General features: G+C 49.3%; 1 protein-coding gene across 1 annotated transcript in view; it reads right to left on the bottom strand.

Moving 5' to 3' along the window:
- Window positions 1-24578, bottom strand: part of USP11 (ubiquitin specific peptidase 11) — a 2050211-nt gene that overhangs the window by 1857870 nt on the left and 167763 nt on the right. The gene's annotated exons all lie outside the window — the stretch shown is intronic.

Raw genomic sequence — 24578 nt, 5'->3', positions numbered from 1 at the left:
CTATTCATTAAACTCCTGTACCCTGAATCTGCATGTTCTGCAGGGTCAGGTTTTGCAAACTCTAGCTCAGGTGATGTATCAATGCCACTAGCAGAGTGAAGAGTGTCACACGTCTCATTTTCGATTCTGGATCAATTAATTCTTCTGGGACCCGTCTAGTACCATATTGTACTCCAAAAGGAGAAACCTCATTTTCAGAGCCACTTTCTTCAAGTATAGAAGACAGACTTAAAGTCTAATTTTGCTAAGGGAGTAAATCTCCTGTCTTGTTCATAAGTTTTGGTCGAAGGAACCTTAGATGGTATTGATGGAGTCTTCGAGGACACTGATGATGTCTCCGACAAAGGCGTCTAAGACGTTTTAGGCTTCGATGCCGAAGCAGTCAGTGCCGATGGCGTTGACGAAGTCGCGGATGTTTGACGACTTCTGTTTTTTATACAGTGTCGGGGAAACAGTCAATTCGAGGATTCCTCAACGACTTGGGGTCGACTTGAGTTTTACGATTGTCGCCCATACTACTGGGTAGTACCATAGTAGTTCCTGACCTCCCTGTGTCGTCCAATGGAGCGACCGGGGTCTGGCTCTTCTGAGGCTTCTTTGAGGGGGTCGAGGCCGCATTCTCAAAGACCTCCATCATCTTCCTTCTAAAATCTTCCCATTTTCTTGGGGAAATCAGACAGTCGGGCATCATACCAATTCGGTTGATGTATTGGATGAAGAGTGAGATCTAGGTCTCCTTTTAACTGTTTTTGAAGAGGAAGATGAAGAGCGCCTCGATCTACTATGAGATCGGGATCTCTTAAGAGTGTCTATGACGATCCGATTCTTTAGATTTATGTCTTAGACGAGGCCTTAGAAGCCTCCCGCCCCACCGCCAGTTTACCTTTCCTCTCATGAAGGGCCTTCTCCATCATCGACTGATGGGAGCCACAGTCACCGGTTCGATGGTCACAGTCGATACATTTTTTTAACCCTGTCTGGGGTGTAGAAGGGGTAGATGAAGACATTTTCTGAAGAAAATTTCAAAGCGCGCTGTTCGAGAGCGAAGCAATCGGAAAAGCGGAACTGAAGCTAACGGGCACGGCACGAGCTATTTATACTGATGGTCAACACGGTAGCCCGTCGAGGGACAGACGCCACGGACTCGTGCACAGCACCCTCTGCAGAAAAGAAAAATTCCGAAGCAACGAAGCTGGCAGGATACGGACATCACAAGATGAGGCATACGTAGGAGGACACAATCCATTCGAAATATGTTTTCATTCCTGAAGGAAAACAAATATCAGCACCTTTCTATACAACTAGAGCAGTGAAACGGTTTGTGTCTAAATTGTAGGCTGGACTCAAATCCTAACCTAATTACTTATGAGTGTTATAGTGGGAAACACATTTTGTTTCGCTGTGCCCTACTTGTAAAATATTCCAGTCCATAAAAATGATTTAGTTCATAATGTTCACAATTTAAAAAAAAGTGTTGATCCATACATAATATAGTGACCATTTGTGTACTGTAACTCGCTCATGGAACATCACTTTTTAATATAGGGCAAGCATGCACAAGAGTGTTTCATATGAATGCATCAGGAAGAATACTAGCTATAATCAATTGCCATTTGCACACCTAAAAAGGGAGCACATGAAACGTCACATTAACAAGTAATTTTTTTTTTTAAATGTCTATATTCACATGCTAGCATTTAGCCTATTTCAAGTACTCCCTATTTTGGTAGAATAAGGAGCTCCGGTGTAAACACAGGTTAAGTGGTTGTCCAGGGTTACACAATATGGTCCAAATGGCAACATCAGGATTAAATGTCTGGTCACAAGCGACCATAGTCACCAGCTCACCCAGTAGGTGACAATAAGTAGATGCTATACAAAAAGCAAAAATTTGAAAAAGGCTTGTAGGGCAATCGCTGATCCAGTGCAGAGTTGGGACACCACACCACGATCCCGTTTCTGGTACATTCCTCCCACTTACCTGCCAGGCTTGCCTTCCTGCTGCCTACGTGATGTGCAGTACACTGCAGCACTCTTTGGGTTAAAACAAACACCAAATGATGCACGTAGATGTTCAACAGTTACTCAACAGAATACCTGCGATTTTGGAAATCCCTGGCATTTGATTTGAGAACCTGGCATTTTGAGGTTGTAAGCAGCCAACGGTTGTATTTAACTGGGCATTGGACAGAATAGTCTGTGCCACGAGACTGCAACCATTAGCTCTCTAGAGGTTTTCAACTGCGTCTCCCATAATCCCACAGAACTGTCGATCCTGGTTAGGCAGATTGGCATTGTGGGCCAAAACATCGAGAGACCCAGGTTGCAGATCTCTGCTATAGGAATTGTCAGTGTCTGCCAGTTTATGATAATAGCCGTTAAATAACGTAGGAAAACTGGTATTTTATGACAATACACGGCAAAGGGTATGAGTACTTAACATTCCAAGCCAATAACAGCTTCTAACGGGAGCATCAGGCATTTGATTGAAATGTGTGGCGTGTAGGGGAATTTGGTGAGAATACAGGCATATTATATAATTAACTGGTGCTTCATGGCAATACCTGGGCAAGTGATACAAATGTTGGCATGTAATGTCTTAATGCACTTTGTTGGTAAAAATCTGTCAGGTGGGAAGAGTACATATCAATTGATGGCACTACATGCAATGTGATGCAAGTACCTGAGTTTTGTATTGCATACCTTGCATATGTGAGTACCTGGCATTGGAATGAAACATCTGGAAAAATGTGAATATCTGTCATTTAGAGGGAATACATAAAATGGGTAGTTGGAATACAAACTTAATCCTTGAAGTTGCTTGAGAAACTAGGCAGTAAATGAAAATACCTTAACACATTACACTGGTTCACTGTACGGTTTGTGTTGTCAATGATTCGTTATCACTAGCCATAAGCTTTAGACAAATGCAAATTGTGCGCCCTGCATGCAATGCATGTACTGGTGGACAGAAATGTATCGCTCCGTTTTTTTTACAAGATTGTTTCCCTAAATGATATTTTCAGCTGTAAATATTTAATTCATAATAAAAACAGCTTTAGCACACCCTGAAAATCCAGATCTATGACGCTAAATTCTATTTCCCCCTGAATTGAAAGATATTTTGAATTTAATTGAAGGGGGCGAGATCAGTTTAAAAAGTGGATAGAAAAAAAAAGAATGAGAAACAAACCCCACAATTAGTGGTTCCAAATTTGGCCGAGTTGGACACATTTTTCCCTGCCCTTTTTTTGGATCTAGTCTGGAGCCATGGTCAGCACAGTGTACCCCTGACAAATGAAAGTGTAGGGTAATTACACCTAGAGCAGCACTCGATGGATGGGCGTAAACATTTCCCATAAATATGCATGAGCGACCAACACACAAGCAATACTGAACAAACCAAGGGGGATTGGCGGGGTAAGGGAATCACCTGATGGCATTTTTACACAATTGGTTAACATGGTACATTGTACAAGACTGGTTGTGAGGAGCATTTTCCAGAGCATTATACACAACGTCATGTTGCCTTAGCCTACAATATATGCCAGTTTTCCACCCGTGTCAAATCACATTTTGAACATGGGTGTGCCCATTCAGGTCTATACTGGATGCACAAATATATGCTAATAAACACACAGAACATAACCATGTTTGCTTTGCCCATCATGAGAATGACACTAAGAAACCACGTCAAGGCTGGTTCTGAGAATATGTCTCAGTATTCCCACACAAGAGTATACCATTGTTAGCTTTGATCATATTGCCAGCAAAGAAATGCCACAGGACTAAGAATAGTCCATATTCGGTAAACCAAAGTTGCCACTGTCCATTATGCCAGTAAGAAAATGACATGCAAAAGTTAGGAAACCCATACATGCACCACTGGCACCCCCTGTCTGTCCCAAGTAGTAACTCATTGTTGGCGTTGTCCATAATGCCAGTAAAAAAAGCAAAGCCACTGTAGGTAAACCTCTACATTGTAGTCCGTCTGACCAATGACATCCCACCACAGGAACACTGCTAAATTTCCGCACAAAACCAGTACAAATGACATGCTGACTGTAAGAAAACATGTCCATGTTACCTACATTATTGTAGCCACCAACCCTACCCCATGTTGGGACACTCGTGTTGCCTTTGCCTAGAAAGGACATTATGCCCAATAAAAACACATACAAGGTACCTCTGTACCAGTGTATCTACTTCCCGTAATCGGAGTTCTGTAAGCATACATATTAATTCATACACACAAAAGATGCACACTATATCCCATTCTCTTTCACACACAACAGACAGGAACACCAATAAAACATACACACTAGTACTTTCACATGCACACCCATACAACAAACCATTTACCTTTTACACATGACACTCCCAAACAAACTCTTTCGTGATTGCATACACTATTTTATTCTTACCTGCAATTCCAGTCCAGACTTCACATCAGCCCCACACCAACTTCCACAATTACCCTCAGGCTCCCATGCAACACAAACCAGAAAGCAGGGAAAGCTTTCTGGTTTCTGTACATGCCTAATGTGCAGAGGAGCAAGAGCACCCCTTTTGCACATTTAGTCATGCAGTTCCCCAGCCTGCATCCACAATGGACTATGCAAGGCTGGGGAACCAAACGGCCCTGGCAAGAGAATGATTGTAAGGAACAAGTTACTTACCTGTAACAATTGTTGTCCAGCATAGGTCTGGCATGGATTCACATGCTCATGAATATTCCCAATCAGGATGGAAATCCTTGGTAAAAAGAAAAACTCACTTTCACGTACAAAGTGTATTTCTCCTCTAAACAAATCACTGTCCTCTGGGTCATACAGCCCCCATCCAATGACAGTCCTCTCCCTAAGCCCCTCCTCTGGCAGCCATCTTCAGATTTGGTAAGCACGTTAAGAGGCAGTATGACTAAAAAGAGCCACAGAGGGGACGGAGGGAGGGTTGGCATGTGAATCCATGCCAGACCCATCCTGGAGAACAATAGTTACAGGTAAGTATCTTGTACCTTCTCCAGCATGGGGTCTAGCATGGATTCACATGCTCATGAATAACGAATACACAGCAGTACAACATTACACAACCATGGGAGGCGGCAAGGCTCAACAGAAGCAATCAACGAACAGGTTGTGTAGCACTGCTTGGCCGACTTTGGACTCCTCCCATGAACCCCAGTCGAACTTTGTGAAGGTGTGCGTGGACCTCCACGTAGCAGCCCTGCAGATGTCCAGCAGGGGTACACCAGCCAGGAACGCTGTTGTGGGCTCTGGGAGGGCCGGGCAGCTGATGATGATTTGCCAACCGATGACAGTGCATGATGCAGCTGGAAAGCCACCTTGAGATGGAAGGCCTTTCCATGGATTACATGACCAAAGTTCACGAACAGCTGTGAAGTCTTTCGAAATCTCTGTGCATGGCACATAGAACTTCAGGGTACGAGAAATGTCCAGTGAGTGCAAGGCCCTTTCAGCCGGGGCAGAAGGCTTCAGCAAAAATAAAACTGGTAACGGCAAAGGCTTGTTGAGATGAAATTGCGATGGAACCTACAGCATGAAAGTGGGGTGCGTCCGCAGCACCACCCTCAATTTGTGGAAAGTCAAATGGCTGCTTGCAGGATAGGGCCTGTATCTCACCCACCCTCCTGGCGGAGGTGATGGCCACCAAGAAAGCCGTTTTCCACAAGAGGAACTTGAGGGGCCTGATGCATAGGCTCGAAGGCTCCCCCCGCCCCCCATGAGCCTCGTCAGCATCACATGGAGTTCCCACGCCAGGGCAGGAGCCTTCACTGGCAGGAAAGAGCAAAATTCCTTTATGAGATGATGAGACCAAAGATAAGACCTTCCTGGAGACCTGGTGTAACGGGAGATAGCTGCCAGATGTACCTTGATCGAGGTGTGCACCATTCTGCCTTGGCCAAGGAAAGTAAATATAGAAGAACCAACAGTGCCGTGACCCTCGGGGGTCGGGGGGGGGGTGTCTAATCCTCTGCGACCGGCACCACGTAGTGAAACGCTTCCACTTGGACCATAGTACTTTGAAGTCGACGCTGCCCTGCCCTTGGCGGGGACCTTCATGCAGTCTGCAGGCAACCCATATGCTCCAAACTCTAGGGCTGCAGGAGGCAAGCCCTCAGTTTGAGCGATCCTGGGTCGTGATGCAGGATTGCACCTCCTATGACGAGGAGATGCGGGACCACTGGTAGCTTGATCATAGGCGACACTGACATGCTGAGATGGTCCGGATACCAAATCTGCCTCGGCCACGCCGGGGCAATAAGTATCATCCTGCACCGACACTGAATATTGACGACTTGTAGTAGGAGAGGCAATGGAGGAAATGTGTACAGGAATATCCCTTCCCACAGGAAGGAGAATGGGTCCCCCAGGCTCCTCAGTTGGTGTAATCTGTTGGCAAACTTCTGGCATTTGGAGTTCGCCACCGTTGTCAACAGATCGATGTGGAGTCTTCCCCACATGGCGAAGATGTGGTCCACCTGGTCCTGCCGAAATTCCCACTTGTGGCAGGTGCACAATTCCCTGCTGAGGGAATCCACAATGGCGTTCTTGACTCCTACTAGGTGAAGAGGGACAAGGAACATTTCTTGTCCGATGGGCCAGCGCCACAAGTCCTGCACTTCCCTGGAGAGTGCTTCTCCCATGTTTCCTGATGAAGAACATCATGGTGGTGTTGTCCACGAAGATACTCACCACCTTGCCCTTCAGATATGGGAGGAATGACCTGAGGGCCCCGTAGCGTCAGGATGTTGATATGGAGATCCTTCCCCTCCGGCAGCCACAGGCCTCGGACGTAGGCTCCCTAGCCTTCCAGAGAAGCATCGGAGCAAATGGAGGGTCCTGCCCCCCGCGGGCGATGTTGGAGCTGACGCCCCACCAACTTTGCCCAACGGAACTCGTCGTCCCGAATGATCTTGTCTGCGAAGTTTCCAGACACTTATACCCAACGAGCATCCAGGAACTCCTGAAGAGTTCGCACCTGTAACCTGCAGAGATACTTATTGCCCCGGCGTGGCTGAGGCAGATTTGGTATCCAGACCATCTCAGCCTGTTAGTGTCGCCTCTGATCAAGCTACCAGTGGTCCCGCATCTCCTCGTCATAGGAGGCGCAATCCTGCATCACGACCCAGGATCGCTCAAACTGGATGAGGCAGATGCAGGACGACGACATGCTGAGCAACCACTTGATGGTCCGCACTGTGGCCTGCTTCGACAACAGCCGCTGCACATTCCCCTGAATGGGCGTTACCCTCTCCTCCGAGGGCGATGCTAGGCAGGACACTGTATTGAGCCTGGCCCCCATGAACTGCGCATTCTGCAAAGGTGTCTAGCAGGACTTTGGATAATTGATGGAGAATCCCAGGTCCGTCAAGCTGACCCGGATGAGCCTGTTGTTGAGGTAAGGGTATATGCGAGTCCCCCGGAGACACAGATGGGCCACAACTGGTGCTAGGCACTTCGTTAACACTCTGGGGGCCGACTTCAAGGAAAAGGGTAGCAGCCTTGAACTGGTAATGCCGTCTCTGCACTACAAGCGCAGAAATGTCCAGTCTTTTCTGTGAATGGGGACGTAGAAGTAGGCATCCTCCAGGTACAGCAATGTCAACAAATCCCCTCTTTCCAATTGGCCGAGCACATGCTGCAACGGGTCCATCCGGAATTTGAGACTTGCGGTACTTGTTCAGACGTTGCAGGTCTAGAATGGGACTCCAGCTCCCCTCCCCCCATCTTTCTTACCAAGAAGGATGTGGAATAGATGCCAAAGCCCTGGAGTCGTTGGGGAACCAGCTCCATCGCCCCTTTTCATAGCATGGCCCATACCTCCTCCAAGAGCTGCGGTATGTGCTGCCACCGGAGGGATCCGCGGATACCTGTGCTGAAATTCCAGGGTATGTCCTCGGGCAAGAGCGTCCAGCATCCATCTGTCGGTGGTGATAGTTTCCCACTCGCTAACAAACCTAGTCAGCAGGCCTCCAACCGTGTACACGGGTGGGGGCCCAGACATCTTGGCCGGTTCAGGCTTGTTTCGGCGCTGGTGTCCTGCCCTACTGGCGACGCTGTCGTCCTCTACCGTAGTCGTGGGAACAGCCTCTGTGGGCTTCCTGGATCTAGAAGGCTGACGGTACGAGGAGGAGACATTTTCAAAGACCTGCCCGACTTTCTTCTGGAGGAGCGAAAGGAAGAGCAGTGTTGCTGGAGGGTGCCCAGGGAACGGGTTGTCTCTGTATATCCTTGATGGCCTGTAGGAACTCAAACAACCTTCACAAAAAGGTTATCTCAGTAGAAAGGCAGGTCCAGTACCTTAGTTTGGACCTCGTGGTGTAAATTTGTGGCCTTCAACCAGCCTTCATGACAAAGGCAGACACTGTTTCCCCATCTGCCGGAACCCATGTCAGCAACGTCCAGTGCCACTGTGATGGTGTGATCCAACGCTACCTCTCCCTCCTGGCAGAGCACAATCGCCTTCATCCTCTTCTTCTCCGGAACTACAAAATCGGACTCAGCTAGTATCCTAGGATCGCGAGTGCGTTGGCCCCCTTCATGGTGTACCCCGCAGTGAAAATCACTTTTCTCCCCATGGCGTCCATCTTCTTACTCTCGCTGTCCGGAGGGACTGAAGACAAGGACGGGTTAGATGACCGTATCCTTGCAGCCACTGAATCCGGCAATGGCTGCGACCTCAGGCACTTTGGTGCAGATTCCGGTACCCAATACTTCTTCTCCAGCCTGTCCCGCTGGGCTGGAGCCGTGCAATGATTCAAGAGGGCCAGGCCATCCTCCCACGCGTCGTTCAGGAGGGGACCACCATGACTGTCTTCCTCTTGGCCTCGCGCCTCTGGTACAGGAAACCCTCCTTCCTGGTTTCTTCAGGCATAAACTGGAACAGTTCAGAGGCTCTGGCGATCATGGAATGAACAACCCCACCTCGTCCAATGGGGACGCCGTAGGCTGCGGGTCCCCGCAGCCCACAGAAAATATCGTTGTGGCCTTATCTGTCCCCGTGTCAGGGTCTGCTGGGGAGAGGGTGCCCAACACGGATGTAGAAGTTAAAATCGGGGTGACAGATGGCGATTCCTCTTCGTCTGTGGTTGGTTGGGGGCCTGGGGAACCATTGGACCAGGCCCTTGTGGTATCCTCTTCTAGATCTCCAACACCAGAGTGTGGACAGGATATCCAGAGATGCATCCCTCGGATGAGCTGGAGTGATCGGAACACTAGTCCTCGTGCTGTCGTCGCCCTCCATGTCCTTGTGGCCCGTGCTTAAGGACTCCAGGTCCTTGTCGTGTTCTGTGACACAGCCTTGGGGTGGTCTGGGGCCTCCTTGCCCCCCCCCCTTTCTTTTTTCATCCTGATGGGTTGAAGCCGGGTTCAGATATGGCATTCTCTTCTCTGGCGTGCCAGCAGACTTCACCACAGTCACTGCAGCGACTTCCAGCCTCAGAGGCAGGGAAACTTTCTGCGCTGTGGGGGTTACCTTTATGGGGTCAGCTCCTTTAGCCTAAGTGAGAGCCACCGCCACCAGCTCCTTTGTCGACAAAGACCTCTAAGCCGATTGGACTTTCTTGGCAGTTTGGCCATCTCCTCCTCCGTCCCTGGCTTCTCAGACTTCTCCTGCAGCTGAGTCGGGTTGGAAGATTTCCTTTTGGAGGGGGAGCTCCATCGCTGGCTCGCGATGGAGGCGGATGGTGATGTTGAACGCACCCTGTCCATCGCGAAACACGCTTGCGCGGCGACCCCAATGGAACCAGACTTGCAGTGCTTGCTCTGGTCTTCGGCCCCCACGGATGAGGTGCCCTCAAAGGACTTAGAATCCCGCTCCTCAGACCGGCCGGTACTGAATGAGGCATGACCCTGCTCGGAGCATGGGACAGAGGCCTTGCGGTTCAGCCACACCGCCAGTCCACTGTGTATATCCTTAGTCGTCTACTTGGAGGAAGCACATCTTGCACTCTCCTTCCTTGTGATCCGGGTGAAGACAGGCATTGCAGGTGCTTGTCCTCCACAAACATTCCATAGCCTTCACTTGCTGCAGGTCTTGAAGACAGATCTTCCTTCCTTCTCCTCAGCCATGGTCGGAGGGCACAAAGTAGGACCGATGGCCTTCTGGAAACTTCTACGAAACTTCGACCCTTGAGGGGCGCTGAAATTCACTGACAACAGATCCGTGCCATCGGTAAATGGAGAAAAGAGCACACAGGCTCTTTTGGAACAAAAATAGAACCTTTTCCCACAAAAAAAAAAAAACAGTTGTAGCTCTCAGAGCGAACTCGAGGACTTCCAACACTGAAGCATGCAGTAAAAATGTGAAGATGGCTGCCTGAGGAGGGGCTTAGAGAGAGGACTGTCATTGGATGGGGGCAGTATGACCCAGAGGACAGCCATTGGTTTAGAGGAGAAAAACAGTTTGTAAATGAAAGTGAAACTTTTTTTTTACTGAGGATTCCCAGCCTGACGGGGAATATTCATGAGCATGTGAATCCATGCCAGACCCGAAAAGGGAAATCTCATTTCCCTGCACAAAAATTGCAGCCTAGAAGCATGTCCGAGGCTGCAGCTAACAGATTTGGACACAGTCCGTGCATTCACCGAGCTGCAACAAGGAGCACTGGACGTATTCACTTGGCTCGCTTTGCTCCTCGATAAGGGGTAGTGGGTCAGTGCACCTTTGCCCAACTAGGGACTGGCAGTACCTACAAGCGAGAGGAATCTGCCTCAAATCACTATGTGCAAAATGCAATATTTATCGTTCAACAAATATCTTCGCCTTGACGAAGAAAAATTACAAGGTGGTCCCGTGCCATTGCTTTAAGCTTAATATTCAGGCACACACAAAAGTGTGACTGGAAGCAGGGAATCTCAACCACTGTTTAACAGTTTGTTTTAGGACCGGTCTGTACAAATCAGAAAGGACCACCGTGAATATGGCTTTCAAAAGAGAGTAGCCTCTTGTCAAGACAAAAGGCATAGTAGTTGGGAAAGATTTATATTTTTGCAACTTTCACTCCACCGTAATTTCTATAGGCCCCCCCTTTCCTTTTTGCTTGGTTTTTTAGCCTGTTCTGACTTTTTGAAGTGAAGTAAAGCCTTATGCTTTAAGGCTTTACCTCCCTTTTGCTCATTTGTAATGGGGAAACTGATCAGTCCTTCAGACTATTAGTACTGCAAAACTGTTTCCCTTTTGCATTCTGTGATTTTGTTAACATGGCACAGCACATTTTTGTATCACCCTAGCTTTTTACACCTTGGATTGTTGGTTACTTTTGTATGTGCCTAAAGACAGGTTGGTGTTAGCAGACACGTTGGTGTTAGCAGACACATTTTTAAAATGTTTGCATTATTTAAAAAATGCAAATCCAGTTTTACCGCATACGACTACTAAATGTGGCTAGTGCACTAAAATGGCTGTGCCACGAGGATTTCTGTTGTTCTTTGGCCATATTGTTTGGCATTCTAACTGCCTTGCCAGGCCAGGAAATCCCTTATACAGTCATGCAATTGTATGGCAAAACTGCTGCTTTTGTGTGCTAGTGGCGTCTGGTGGGTGCGTGTGGAGCAAAGGAAAGGGGTCGGACTATATGGTCCACCTGCACATCAGTGAGTCTGGGTTTGGGGCAAGGGGTGAAACCAGTAGTTCACTTGACTGGACAACCCCTGGCTGTTTGAATGGTGCAGCCATTTGTTGGAGCAAATAATCCCTCATAGAAGAAGAGCTGACTGAAGATCCAAAGACGACTACTGAACAGGCCTGGGATACCTTCCTGTATGCAGGAAGGTATGCCAGGCATCTTCAGGAGTTGTCTACGGATCTTCAATCAGCTGTTTTTCTATGAGGGATTTGTGGCCCAAATGCTTACCTGAAGAAATGGCTGCAGGAGTCCTTTTATCCAAAATCCAGACTGAAAGCAAGTCCAAGCCCACCAATGGTAAGGACCTGCACCATTAACACAGCCAGTGAAGCACTTTTGGACTATGATCTCGGAAGACTCGGAGCAGTGCTTCAGCCATTGGACTAATCGGACCAACTAGTCTTGACGACTTCGTGCATCCAGCAGTCTTGAGCCTACGGTAGTGTCCCTGAACCACCCAGTTGACTGACCAACTCTCTCATGGGCTACCTCTCCCAAACAGTCGCCTTACCTCAAAATTACAGCATGCCAGCATAAACGGATCCTGTCCTACTTCTCTTGTTTGTGGCCGCAACTGTAAGGGAGCCGGTCGTCACCTGTGTGCGGAGAGAGTTAATGGTTCTTGCATTTCTTCATCGCCAAAGGTTACATCTTGCAGCTGTACCCAACCGGCAGAATCCTTGCACCTGCAACTCTGGGGAAAAGCATTGCGGCTGCTGTGATTTTTGGGCACTAGGTCCCATTCTTCTTAGGGTTTGGACTGCTTAAGTAATGGAATTAACTTGTGATCTGGTTCCATCGTTGACTGCATTTAATATTACTTACCTGCTTGCTGAATACGTTATCTTAATGCATATATGAATCTATGGTGATGGATATATTTATAACCTAGAAGTATTGTGTGATAATGTTAACCGTTTAATTTCTCGGTGTGTCTAGAAGGCCTAGAATAAATAACTATTTTTAGACTTGCCTATCTAAATTGAATTATTGAGTATTCTATTGTGTGAGCTCATTGAGGGCCCTGACCACACACTCACATTCCTGAAAATAGCCTTGGCTTCTTCTCCATTGCTACCTTGATTGGGTTTTGGCTAACCTCTCAGTTCACCATTCACTATAACTAAGGCGGCCTCCTAAAATCTGCCCACTAGGCCAGTTTATAGAAATCCATCTTAACAGGAGTCCAGGTCTGGATTTCTCCCCGAACCCTTCAAGTGGATAGTCTTTCAACTGTTTCCAATTTCATCCCCACATTGGCAGGATGCAGTACAACCGGGACATGTATTTTAACAGAGTGAGACTTGCCTATTAGAATGTTGTCTGCATTTGAGTATTACGAATGTAGAAACATGTACATCATTTGGTATTATCCACCTTAATATTCCGACTATGCTTACACTGAAAGGGCACCACACCACTGCATCCCTTTTCACGGCTCAATGTTCAACCCTTTTCTCCTCACAGCCTTAAGGGACTCTCCCTATGTTAACAAGTAGCCTTGTAGGGGTCTATGCTTATCTGATCTCCAACCCCACACTCATGGCCTAAGGCACATGACCACTCCACGTGCAGTTTAGATGTTTCTCTTACATTTCACTGCAACCCAATATGGAGGCAAGACATTTTCTGCTCACTGTCCACCGTCCACCATAATCTCCCAGTTTATTTTTAATGTGTGTATGCGAATGAAGTAGGAATTCTGCCATGGATTTTTGCAATGAAAAATCTTTAGTTGAAAAATTGTTAAGGTGAAGCAACCTAATGCAACACAACCCTTGAAATAGTGAAAAAACAAGCCACATTTTATGCCAAAAAACCACCAAAATGAAGCAAGGTTTTGGAAGCTACACCATAAACGAGAGGCCCCCATTGTGCATCCCCTAAGCACACTGATGACATCGCCTAGGACATGTCAGTTGCCATCGGTGATGACATGTGAAATCAGGTAAGACACCAACTATTACCTCAATGACATTACTGGTAAGACCCACCACTGGAAAACATTTCGGACTGTATTTACTAGGAATGCAATATAACTTGTCTTTTATGAGGGTACGAAAACCTTTGTCAAGCATTGTAAATGAAGTTTGGGGGAACTACAGAAAGTTGGTCTTGCTCATAGCAATTTGCAATTTCAATACTGCAGGCCTCTGCAACCTTTGGATCGCCACAGGTTTTACATTACAACTTTCACTAGCCTGACCTAGCATAGGCACAGGATCATGCAAGTCACAGACCAAAACATGTAGCTGAATGCTGGCTTTAAACCCCAGCACTAAAATAGTTACATCTTCGTCTGTCCAGTACATTAGCTACGCTAGCCCTGATAACCATGTTTCCTCACCATGTGTTTAACATAGTTGACCCTTGAAGTCCACCTGCCCCAACCTTAACCATTTGATATGGTCATGGCCTACCTTTTGATATGGTATATTGACAGTAAGTAGTCGGATATAAGATCCTAGAAACAACAAGGCACATTCTTACACAATGAACCGAATACAGGGGCAACACGTGGGGCATTTACCTAAATGTGTCCATGATGTGTGGAACATCTAGTCTGATACCTTTTGGTCGTACTGTGTTTTGGGCAGCTCGATGATCTTTATGGCGGCATTGAATAACATATGGGTGTGCTTTTTAAAAGCGCATCAGCGCAAGACGGTTATTCCTAAAATGATCCGGTACAAGCTGCACTTTACTAGCACTTTTGTATCCTAGAAGATAAACACTAGGCCAGGTAAAATTAATATATTTGTAATTCCATGTTTATTGATTTTAAAATTGTCTGTTAAGATGATTTGTATGAATTAATGTTTTGTTCATGCATAACTATGTAATTGTGTGAAAATGTAATATAACCAACACTAATTTAAAAAAGTAGTCCAATATGGAACAAGTTACTTACCTGTGACTGTTCTCAAGCATGGGTCCGGCATGGATTCACATGCTCATGAATATTCCCCGTTGTCAGGCTGGGAATCCTCGGTAAAGAAAAAAATCAGTTTAGTTACTGAACCGTCTTTCTCCTAATAACCAATCACTGGTCTCTGGGTCATACTGCCCCCAGACAATGACTGCCCTCTAACTAAGCCCCTCCTCTGGCATCCATCTTCAGATTTGGTAGCACGTAAAGTGGCAGTAGGACCAAGAGAAGAGCCGCAGAGGGGTAGGAGGGAAGGTTTGCATGTGAATCCATGCCAGACCCATGCAGGAGAACAACAGTTACAGGTAAGTGACTTGTTCCTTCTCCAGCATGGGGTCTGGCATGCATTCACATGCTCATGAATACAAGAATACATAGCAGTACACACATGCACAACCACGGGAGGTGGCAAGGCTCAACATTAAGCATTTCAACAACTCAACATTAAGCATCTCTTACCTCCACACCAGTCCCACCTTCAGGCGAACAGGTTGCGCAGCACTGCCTGGCCAACTCTGGACTCCTCCCTGGAATCCCGGTCGGCGCAGTAGAATCTCGTGAAGGTGTGTCGACCTCCACGTAGCAGACCTGCGGATGTCCAGCAAGGGGCACACCAGACAGGAACGCAGTGGTAGCAGCGATCGCTCTGGTCGAATGGGCTCTCGGACGGCAGGGCAAGGGTCGGTTTGCCAACCGGTGACAGTGCATAATGCAGCTGGAGAGCCATCTGCAAATAGAAGCCTTCGAGAGGGCCTTCCCTTGATTCACAGGTCCAAAGTTCACAAACAGCTGTAATGTCTTCTGCAGGCTCTTCGTGCAGTCCATGTAGAATATCAGCGCTCTAGCCACATCTAGCGAGTGCAAAGTCCTCTCGGCCAGCGACGAAGGCAACAGGAAGAAAACAGGTAACACCAAGGGCTCGTTGAGATAGAAGTCCGACGGCACCTTGTGCATGAAGGAGGGGTGCGTCCTCAGCACCACCCTCGTCTCGTGGAATGTCAGGTATAGAGGTTTACAGGAAAGGGCCTGGATCTCTCTCACTCGCCGTGCAGAGGTGATGGCCACAAGAAACGCTGTCTTCCACGACAGGAACTTCAACAGTGCCAAACGAATGACGGCCCCATGAGCCAGGTCAGCACCACGTTGAGTTCCCACGCCGGGGCCGGGGCCTTCACCGGTGGGAACGATCTGAACAGTCCTTTTGTGAACTCCTTCACCAGGCGAGATGATCGCCCCGGAGTTCTGGTGTAGCGGGAGATCGCTGCCAGATGGATCTTGATGGAGGCATGAGCCAGCCCCGCCTTGGCCAGCGACAGCAAGTACGGCAGCACTTGAGGGGCCGTAATCAGCAGAGGGTTAATCTTCTGTGCGCAGCACCAGACAGAGAACCTCTTTGCAGTCCGCCGGGATATCGTAGCCAGGCCTGCAGGTTCAGCGACCCTGGGTCGTGGTGGAGGATGGCGCATCTTTCTCTGGCGGGAAGATCTGCGTCTGTCGGCAGTTTGACTGGGGGGTGGAGGGACGCTGACATGTCCAGAAGATCCGGGAACCAAATCTGCCTCGACCACGCCCATCCGACGAGGATCATCTTGCATCAGGACCGTCTGAGTTGACTGATGAGTCGCAGTAGCAAAGGCGGGCACAAAAGCGGGAACGCATACAGGAATAGGCCATCTCAAGGGATTGAGAAGGCATCGCCCATGCTCCCCGGCTGGGGAAACCTGCTGGCGAACCTCCGGCGCTTAACGTTTGTCGCCGTCGTGAGTAGGTCGATCTGGGGATTGCCCCATCGTCGGAATAGGAGATCCACTTGATCCTCCCGCAGCTCCCACTCGTGGCACAAGCGCAGGTCTCTGCTAAGCAAGTCAGCGATGGGGTTCTTTATTCCTGCCAGATGGATAGCTACCAGAAACATCCCTTGGGCGACAGCCCAGTGCCACAGATCTTGCGCTTCCTTGGATAGGGCTGGGGATCTGGTGCCCCCTGCTTCTGGATGTAGAACATCGTGGTGGTGTTGTCGGTGAAGACCCTCACCACCTTGTCCTTGAGGGACGGAAGGAACGAACTAAGGGCCCAGAACATGGCTCAGAGCTCCATTGATGTGTAGTGACCTCTCCACCGGGAGCCAAAGGCCTCTTGCGTGGAGATCTGCGGTGTGTGCTCCACATCCCTCCAGGGAGGCGTGAGTCGTCAATGTCTGATGTGCCGGGGTCTGGAAGTCCATGCCCGCCGCAAGACCCGGTGGTGGGGCACCCGTGCGCATCGCTTGGCGGAAAGTCTTGTTGAGTGGGATCCTGACTTCGAAACGGCCCGCAACTTGTATCCAACAGGCGTCGAGGAACTCTTGCAGTGGTCGCATCCACAGCCTGCACAGGCGCACGAGGTAGATGCACAAGGACATCATGCCGAATAGGGACTTGATGGACCTCACCCTGGCCGCGTCCATGGTCAACAGCCGCTGTACCTTGCCCTTTCCTCCGACGGTGACACCAATCACGGCACTGTGTCGAGTCTGGCTCCCAGGAACAGGGCGATTTGTGACGGTACCAAGTGGGATTTCGCGAAGTTGATTGAGAACCCCAGATCCGTGAGCAGTTGGACGGTCTTTGCTGTGTGATTGACAGCGAGTTCCCTTGACTTTGCTTGGATGAGCCAATCGTCCAGGTAGGGGTAGACGTGGATCCCCTGCAGGTGCAGCCACGCCGCCACTGGTGCCAGGCACTTGGTGAAAACCCTGGGCGCCAACTTCAATCTGAAGGGAAGGTTCTTGAACTGATAGTGACGCCCCTGGACCACGAATCGTAGGAATTTGCGATGTCCCTTTAGAATGGGGATGTGGAAGTAGGCATCCTCCAAGTCCAGCGACGATAGGACATCGCCTTCCTCCAGCTGTCCCAGGACGTGCTAGAGGGTGACCATCTGGAATTTCTGAGACTTGATGTACTTGTTTAGATGACGAAGGTCCAGGATGGGTCGCCAACTGCTGGTCTTCCGGACGAGGAAGTACCGCGAGTACACTCCGGAGCCCTGGAGCCTTTTTGTGGGCGAGTTCTATGGCTCCCTTTCTTAGCATCGCTCGTACCTCCAGAAGTAGTTGTGTGATGTGGTTTTTCCTTCCTGGCCACGGGTGGCATGCGGGGGCACCTTCTCTGAAATTACAGGGCGTGCCCGTGGGCCAGGGCATCCAGCTCCCAACGGTCGATGGAGATGGACTTCCATGTGCTGACGAATTTCGCCAGCCGGCCTCCCACCGGGGTGCTCGGGTGGGGGCCCCACGCCACGGCCAGTTTGACGCGATCCACCTGTCCTGCTGCGTCCACTGTAGGCTTCCTGCGACAAGAAGCGGGCTGCTTGGCGGTACGACGAGGAACCGCCGCCAAATCCTTTGGAGGCAACTTGCTTGCCTCCGGATTTCCGAAAGGACGGCCGTCGTCGTTGAACACCCAGGGCCCGAGTCGTCTCGGTGTCCGCCTTGATGGCCTGCAGTGACTCATCCACTGTCTTGCCGAACAGGTTGTTTCCATCAAAGGGCATGTCCAGAACCCTGGTCTGCATGTCCTGCCGGAGGTCGGTGGCCTTAAGCCAACCACGAAGGCAAACGCTGTTGCCCATCTGACGAAAGCCGGTGTCGGTGATGTCCGTGGCCACCGTAATGGCGTGGTCCGAAGCTACCTCGCCTTCCTGTAGGATCTCTAGGGCCTCAGCCCTCTTGTCGTCCGGGAGGAAGTCCAGCAGGGGAGCGATCTTGAACCACAGCTCCCTGTCGTAGCGTGCCACGATCGCGAGGGCGTTACCCACTTCAATAGTCGTCGCGGACGAGATGACCCGTCCCATGGCATCCAGCTTCTTCACCTCGCCGTCCGGCGGGGATGTTGAAGTTGAAATGGTCGCCCCCGCCGCTTTCTTCTTGGCCACCGCAGGGACGGCTGTGCCCTAAGGCAAATAGGGGCGTAATCCAGGACCCAGTACTTCTTCTCATACCGGTCTCTTAGCAGGAGCCGTGGACGGGTTCTTCAGGAGCACCAGCCCCTCATCCCAGATGTCATCCAGTAATAGGACTGAGAGGGCAGTCTTTCTATTGGCCTCCCGCCGTTGGTAGAGGAACCCTTCCTTCTGTTCTTCGGGGCAGAGCTGGAAGAGCTCAGATGCCCTGGCGATCTTGGCGTGGAAAGAGCCAATCTCGGGGGGCACGCAGAGGTGGTGAAGGGCAGTCCATTCCGTTGTCACCACCATCGTCGTCTGTCCCCGTCGTCGCAGTCTCCGTTCCCGTTTCATCCCTCGGTGGAGGTGAAGGCTGAGAAGGCTGTGAAGCCTGTAGGGGAGGAGGGGAATGGGTTCACCTCTGCTTGCCCGATGGGCTTCCAGACAGTCCAAGCTCTGCTGGATCGTCCGCTGGGGGTAAGGTCAACCTTGTCCCCATCTCCGTACACAAGGCCTGAATAGCCATCAAGATCGCTCCTGAGTTGTCTTGTGGCATATGCACAGGTTGCGATGGGAGCGACATTTGGGGAGTAGGATCCTCCGTCTCCTCCGCGGCCTGTGGCTCCTCGTCGGCACCACAGTCGCTTTCTTCGTCCGCCTCGTCGGGATCCCTCCTGTAGGACTGGACATCCTCGAACTTCTTGTCCAGGATCCTTGCGACCCCAGCCAGCTCATCTTCAGAGGTGGTATCTGTGTCCATAATGTCTACCGTGTCCCCCCCCCCTTTCTCCGCCTGGGGTTTCACGGGGGTCTTAGCGATAGGCTGAAAAGATGATTCCCTCCGTGGTGGCAGGGAAACTCTAGACCCGGAGGTAGTCTCCACTGGGATAGCCCCTGCAGGCTTCACCAGGGCCGCCATGACTCCCTCGATCAAGGCCTTAGCAGGGTGAATCAGAGCCTTTGCGACTTTGGGCGCGCCTGAGGCCTTCACCTTGGGGGGTGGGGGGTGGATCGCTGACGTTGGGATCGACCAGGCCTTCTCAGACTTCCTTTTCCCCCCGAGCCAGAGCGTTGGCTCGTGGTTGATGACATCTGTGACATGGCGCCCTGCCCGGCAGCCAAAGAGCCCACCCATCGCCGCTCCCAGTGCCTGTGGACTCGCAGTGCTTTGCCTTCTGTTGCCCCCCCTGTCGCCAGAGCGCCATGAAAGGTTGGGGAAGACCGCTCAGACTACTACTTCTCACCTGCTGCTGGGCTCTTGCCCTTCAGCCAGTTGGTGAGTCGAGTAAGACGATCTCTCATTGTCCGTTCTGACATATTCTTACAAAACGCACAGTCCTTTTCCACGTGCGATTTGTCGTTGTAAAGGCAGTAGAGGCACCGAGAGTGCTCATCTTGAAGACATTTTGTAATCCGCAACCAGGGCATGCGGGGTGGGCCTCAAAGATCTTCTGGAATCCTCCAAGAAACGAAACTCGACGAACACTCGCCCTTGAGGGGCGTAAGAAAATCCGAAACGGGTCCCCGTTGATCGGAAGTAGAAAACGGTGGAGCTTGAGGCTCGATTGACCAAATAAATGAGTAAACTCTTTGAAAACAAAAAAAAAAAAATAATAAAAATCGCAAAACGCAGTAAAAGCTCGAGAGCTATAGCATGAGGAGTCCCAACACTTGAACGTGCTGTAAAAATCTGAAGATGGCTGCCAGAGGAGGGGCTTAGGTTGGGGCAGTCATTGGCTGGGGGAAGTATGACCCAGAGACCAGTGATTGGTTATTAGGAGAAAGACAGTTCAGACACGAAACTGATTTTTTCTTTACCGAAGATTCCCAGCCTGATGGGGAATATTCATGAGCATGTGAATACATGCCAGCCCCCATGCTGGAGAAATGAAGATACAATGATTTCGGAACCGGTTACATTTCATGTATTTCATATTCTTTGGTCTGGTGAAAAGTTGTACCTGTACTACCCAAAAGTCTTCTTTGCATAGGGCAATGTTTTTAGAACAGACAAAGATAAAGGTACTAGGTAAATGCTCATTCAATACAGGGTAACTCTGGTGTGTAAGACTATCATGGTTGTAAATGGATGGTATTGTTAAAATCAAACTCCACTGAAGCTGTGCACTTAAATCCACCCTTATATGCATGAACACCCTTTTTAAATGTTGCATCTTTATTCTTTAACAGTGATATCATTGATGATCCCTTAAGTGATGTAATTTGTGATGTCATCATTGTGCATTGAGGTCTCATAGATAAGGTGGCATAGCATCAAACACCTGCTTTTGAGGCATTAAATCAGCACTGTAAAGTCACTTATGTTTTTACACTGAATTTCAAGGGGTTTTGTTATGCTATACTTCCTCCACCTATTATTGTACCTTTTGTTCTGATACCATAACCTATGCCATATCATTTATCATCATCAGTTATTTAGCTATGCAACATGGGGTTTATCAAGTATGACATGCATTACTTGCCGTAAAAGCATTTCTGATGGTTGTATCTGCTTAGATTCACATGCTGTGCATATAGTCCGACATCCAGTGGTCACCGCAGAGTATTGCATCTTGTTTTTCGAAAGGTGACGTCGAGACATAGGCGTGTCTAACACTAACCATATAGTGACGTGTAGTGTACCCAAAATCCCTCATGCGTCGAGGTCCCTCTGATTGTATTTCTTCTGTCATGAGGGAGCCTATGACTAATGTGAGTGAGTACAGAAAAGAGAGAAAGTAATAAGATGTCTATGTTCCTTCCATCCGAACGGGGAGGAAGGGTAGGCGCATGTGAATCTAAGCAGATACAACCATCAGAAATGCTTTTATGGTAAGTAATGCATGTCTTCTGATGTTTGTTAATCTGCTTCGTATCACATGCTGTGCATAGACTAGCGAGCAGTACCCGGAGTTGGGTTGTGAGAAGGAACACTAGAGAAAAGGTGTTTTAGTACTGCTTGTCCCACCTGAGAATCCAATCTAGAATGAGCATCTAGACAATTGTGTTTTGTGTGTACAGAACTCCAGGTTGCCGCTTTGCAAATGGACTCAAGGGGAACCTTTGCAATGAAAGCTACGGATGCCCCAAACCCCCTAGTCGAGTGTGCTCTAGGCTTGAAGGGCAGTTCTCTCTTAGCAAGAGAGAAACAGAGTGATGCATTGGACAATCCATATAGAGATCATGGATTTGGAAACTGCATCTCCTCTTCCTGCCGCCACTGAGACAAAGAACTGATTAGTCTTTCTTAGTGGAAGAGTTCTTTCCATATGAAACATGACCGCCCTGCATACATCGAGTGCGTGCAGGCTCTTCCCTCTCAAGTTTGAAGGGTTTTGAAAGAATGTTGGTAGTTCTATAGATTGGTTGACATGAAACTTTGAAATTAATTTTGGTGCAAACCTCGGGTGTGTGCGTAGAACCAACTTATCTTTTTGAACTGTTACAAAGGGGTGTAAGATCGAGAGCGCTTGTAGTTCACTCACTCTCCTGATGGAGGTGAGGGCTATTAAGAAAGCAGTCTTAAGAGTGAGATCTTTAAGGCTTGCTATATGCATGGGCTTGAAGAGGGGGTGGGGGGGGCATTAGCCTGGTTAACACGATGTTCAGGTCCCATCTGGGAGCAGGGTTAGATATAGGAGGGTGAATCCTTTTCACTCCCTCCATAAACGCATTAAAATCTGGAACTTTCCACCATGACACCTTATGTTGTGACGTAGTGTAGGCGGAGAGTGCGGCGAGGTGAACTTTAATGGAATTAAAGACTAGACCTGAGTCCAGTAAGTGAATCAGGTATAAGACAATGAGTGGGAGAGCAGTCAACAGTGTTGATGCTCTTTGAGTTACACCAGATGACAAACCGTTTCCACTTACTGGAGTAGCAGTAACGAGTGTTCGGTTCCTGAGCCTCCCTGAGAATGTCCATGCATCTCTGAGGGAGCTGTAAATGTCCAAATTCTATGACCTCAGGAGGCAGGCTGCCAAGTTCAGGGTCTGCAGGCATGGGTGCAGCGTCAGGCCCCTGTCCTGCGACATGTTGTATGGGCATGGTAGTTTCACCGGAGGAGATAGTGACATCTCCATCAGATGAGCGAACAAGGGTTGGCGGGCCCACATGGGGGCCACCAGTATCATTGTAACTGGTTCCTGGTGCATCTTGTGCACTGAAAATCGTAGACAAATTTCCCTGACCAGGTTATCCAGAGTCCGTTTCCCTTGGAGCGGTTCTGGGGGTACCTGGAGGCATAATCTTGGCATTGGGCGTTCTCCAGAGTTGCGAACAAGTCGATCTCTGGAAAGCCCCATTCTGCAAAAACGTTGGAGACTATGTCTCCGTGTAAGCGCCATTCGTACTCTGCGGGTAGAGGGAAGTCTCTGCTGAGTCAGTCTGCCAGAAGATTGAGTTCCCCTGGTACATGTTGTGCTAACAGGAACATGTGTTTGAGAGCCCACTTCCAGATGTTCTGGGACAGCTTGGACAGTCCTGGAGAGTGAGTACCCCCTGCTTGGTCAGGTAGTACATGGGCGTGGTGCTGTCCATGAGGATCAGCACTGTCTTTCCTTGCAGATGTGTCTGGAAGGCCTTTAGTGCTTTGAAGACCGCCAACAATTCCAGTAGGTTTATATGGTTGGACGCCACACTTGACATCCAAACTCCGTGCGCAGTCTGATGGGACAGGTGAGGGCCCCCCCCCCCGCCCCCATCCTGTGAGGGATGCGTCTGTGGTTAGAGTGGCTTCCACTGCGGGGGTGGTGAAGGACTTCCCCTTCACGAGGTTCTCCCTCGACCACCACCGCAGCGAGAGAACCAGGGCTTGCGAGACTACTAGATCGTCCCATTGTCTGCTGGCCTGACACCACTGGCTGATGAGCCACTCCTGCATTGGGCACATGCGCAGGAGAGGAACCAAGTAAATACATGACGCCATCATTCCTAGCAACCGCATGGCTTTGCATACCGTCACCTCGAACTGGCTACATATTGAGGGATCTGAAACAACATGTTTTGGACCCTCTCGTTGGAGGGGATGACGAGGCCGTCCCTTGTTCAAATTAGAGCCCCTAGGAATTGTTTGATTTTGCTGGAGTCTAGACTGGACGACTTCTCGTTGATGGAGAAGCCCAGGTGGAACAGGAGGTCTATAGCCTTTTGGGTATTTGAGAGGCATGTTTCGTAAGAATCCCCTGTTATGAGACAGTCGTCGATGTAAGGATAAATTGGAATGGACAACCTGCGCAGATGTGCCGCTACCACTGCCAGTACACCTTCGTGAATACCCTTGGTGCTGAGGCTATGCCGAAGGGTAGCACTTTGAACCGATAGTGTTTGCCTTCTATCATGAACCTGAGGTATTTCCTGTGTGACGGTAACATTGAAAGATGAAAGTATGCATCTTTCATGTCCAGTGTTTCCATGAAATCCTCCTGTGTGAGTAGGGGGGGGGGGCTACCTCCTGCAAAGTCACCGTACAAAATTTTTGAGGTTTTACAAACTTGTTAGCTGGGCGCAGATCTAATACAGGGCGCATGGTTAGATCCTTTTGGGGCACAAGGAAGTAAACTGAATAAATACCCTCCTTTACTTGTGACAGAGGCAAAACCTCTATGGCTCTTTTTTGCAGCAGCGATTCCACTTCCTGAAGGAGGGTGAGTAGGTGTTCTGATGTGAGACGTCTTCCCTTTGGAGGTCTGAATGTCGGGGACCGGCTAAACTCGATACAGTAACCGTGGGCTATAGTTGACAGTACCTAACGGTCTGTGGTAATCCCCTCCCATGCCTGGAGAAAAGATGTTAACCGGCCCCCGACTGGGGATGCATGGGAGGGGACACGAATTCTGTGTCATTTAGTGACGGTGGCTGGGGAGCCTCTAGGAGTAGGGCCCCGACCCCTTCCTTTGCCACGACGTTGGCCTCTGAGCATACGGCGTGTTGTAACCACTGGTTCCTTAACGGGAGGACTAGTTGCTGGCTGAGGTATGCTGTTGCTGAGGTTGTCGTTGGCTACGAAAAAAGCACCTATTGCCATAACCGCGCTTATTGGGGGTCTTGTGATCTGGTCCAGGGTTTTTAAGGTCTCA

This window comes from Ambystoma mexicanum, chromosome 2q, assembly GCF_040938575.1.
Source record: "Ambystoma mexicanum isolate Mex_15411 chromosome 2q, UKY_AmexF1_1, whole genome shotgun sequence".
Classification (NCBI taxonomy): domain Eukaryota; kingdom Metazoa; phylum Chordata; class Amphibia; order Caudata; family Ambystomatidae; genus Ambystoma; species Ambystoma mexicanum.
This window is presented reverse-complemented; position numbering and strand designations above follow the sequence as displayed.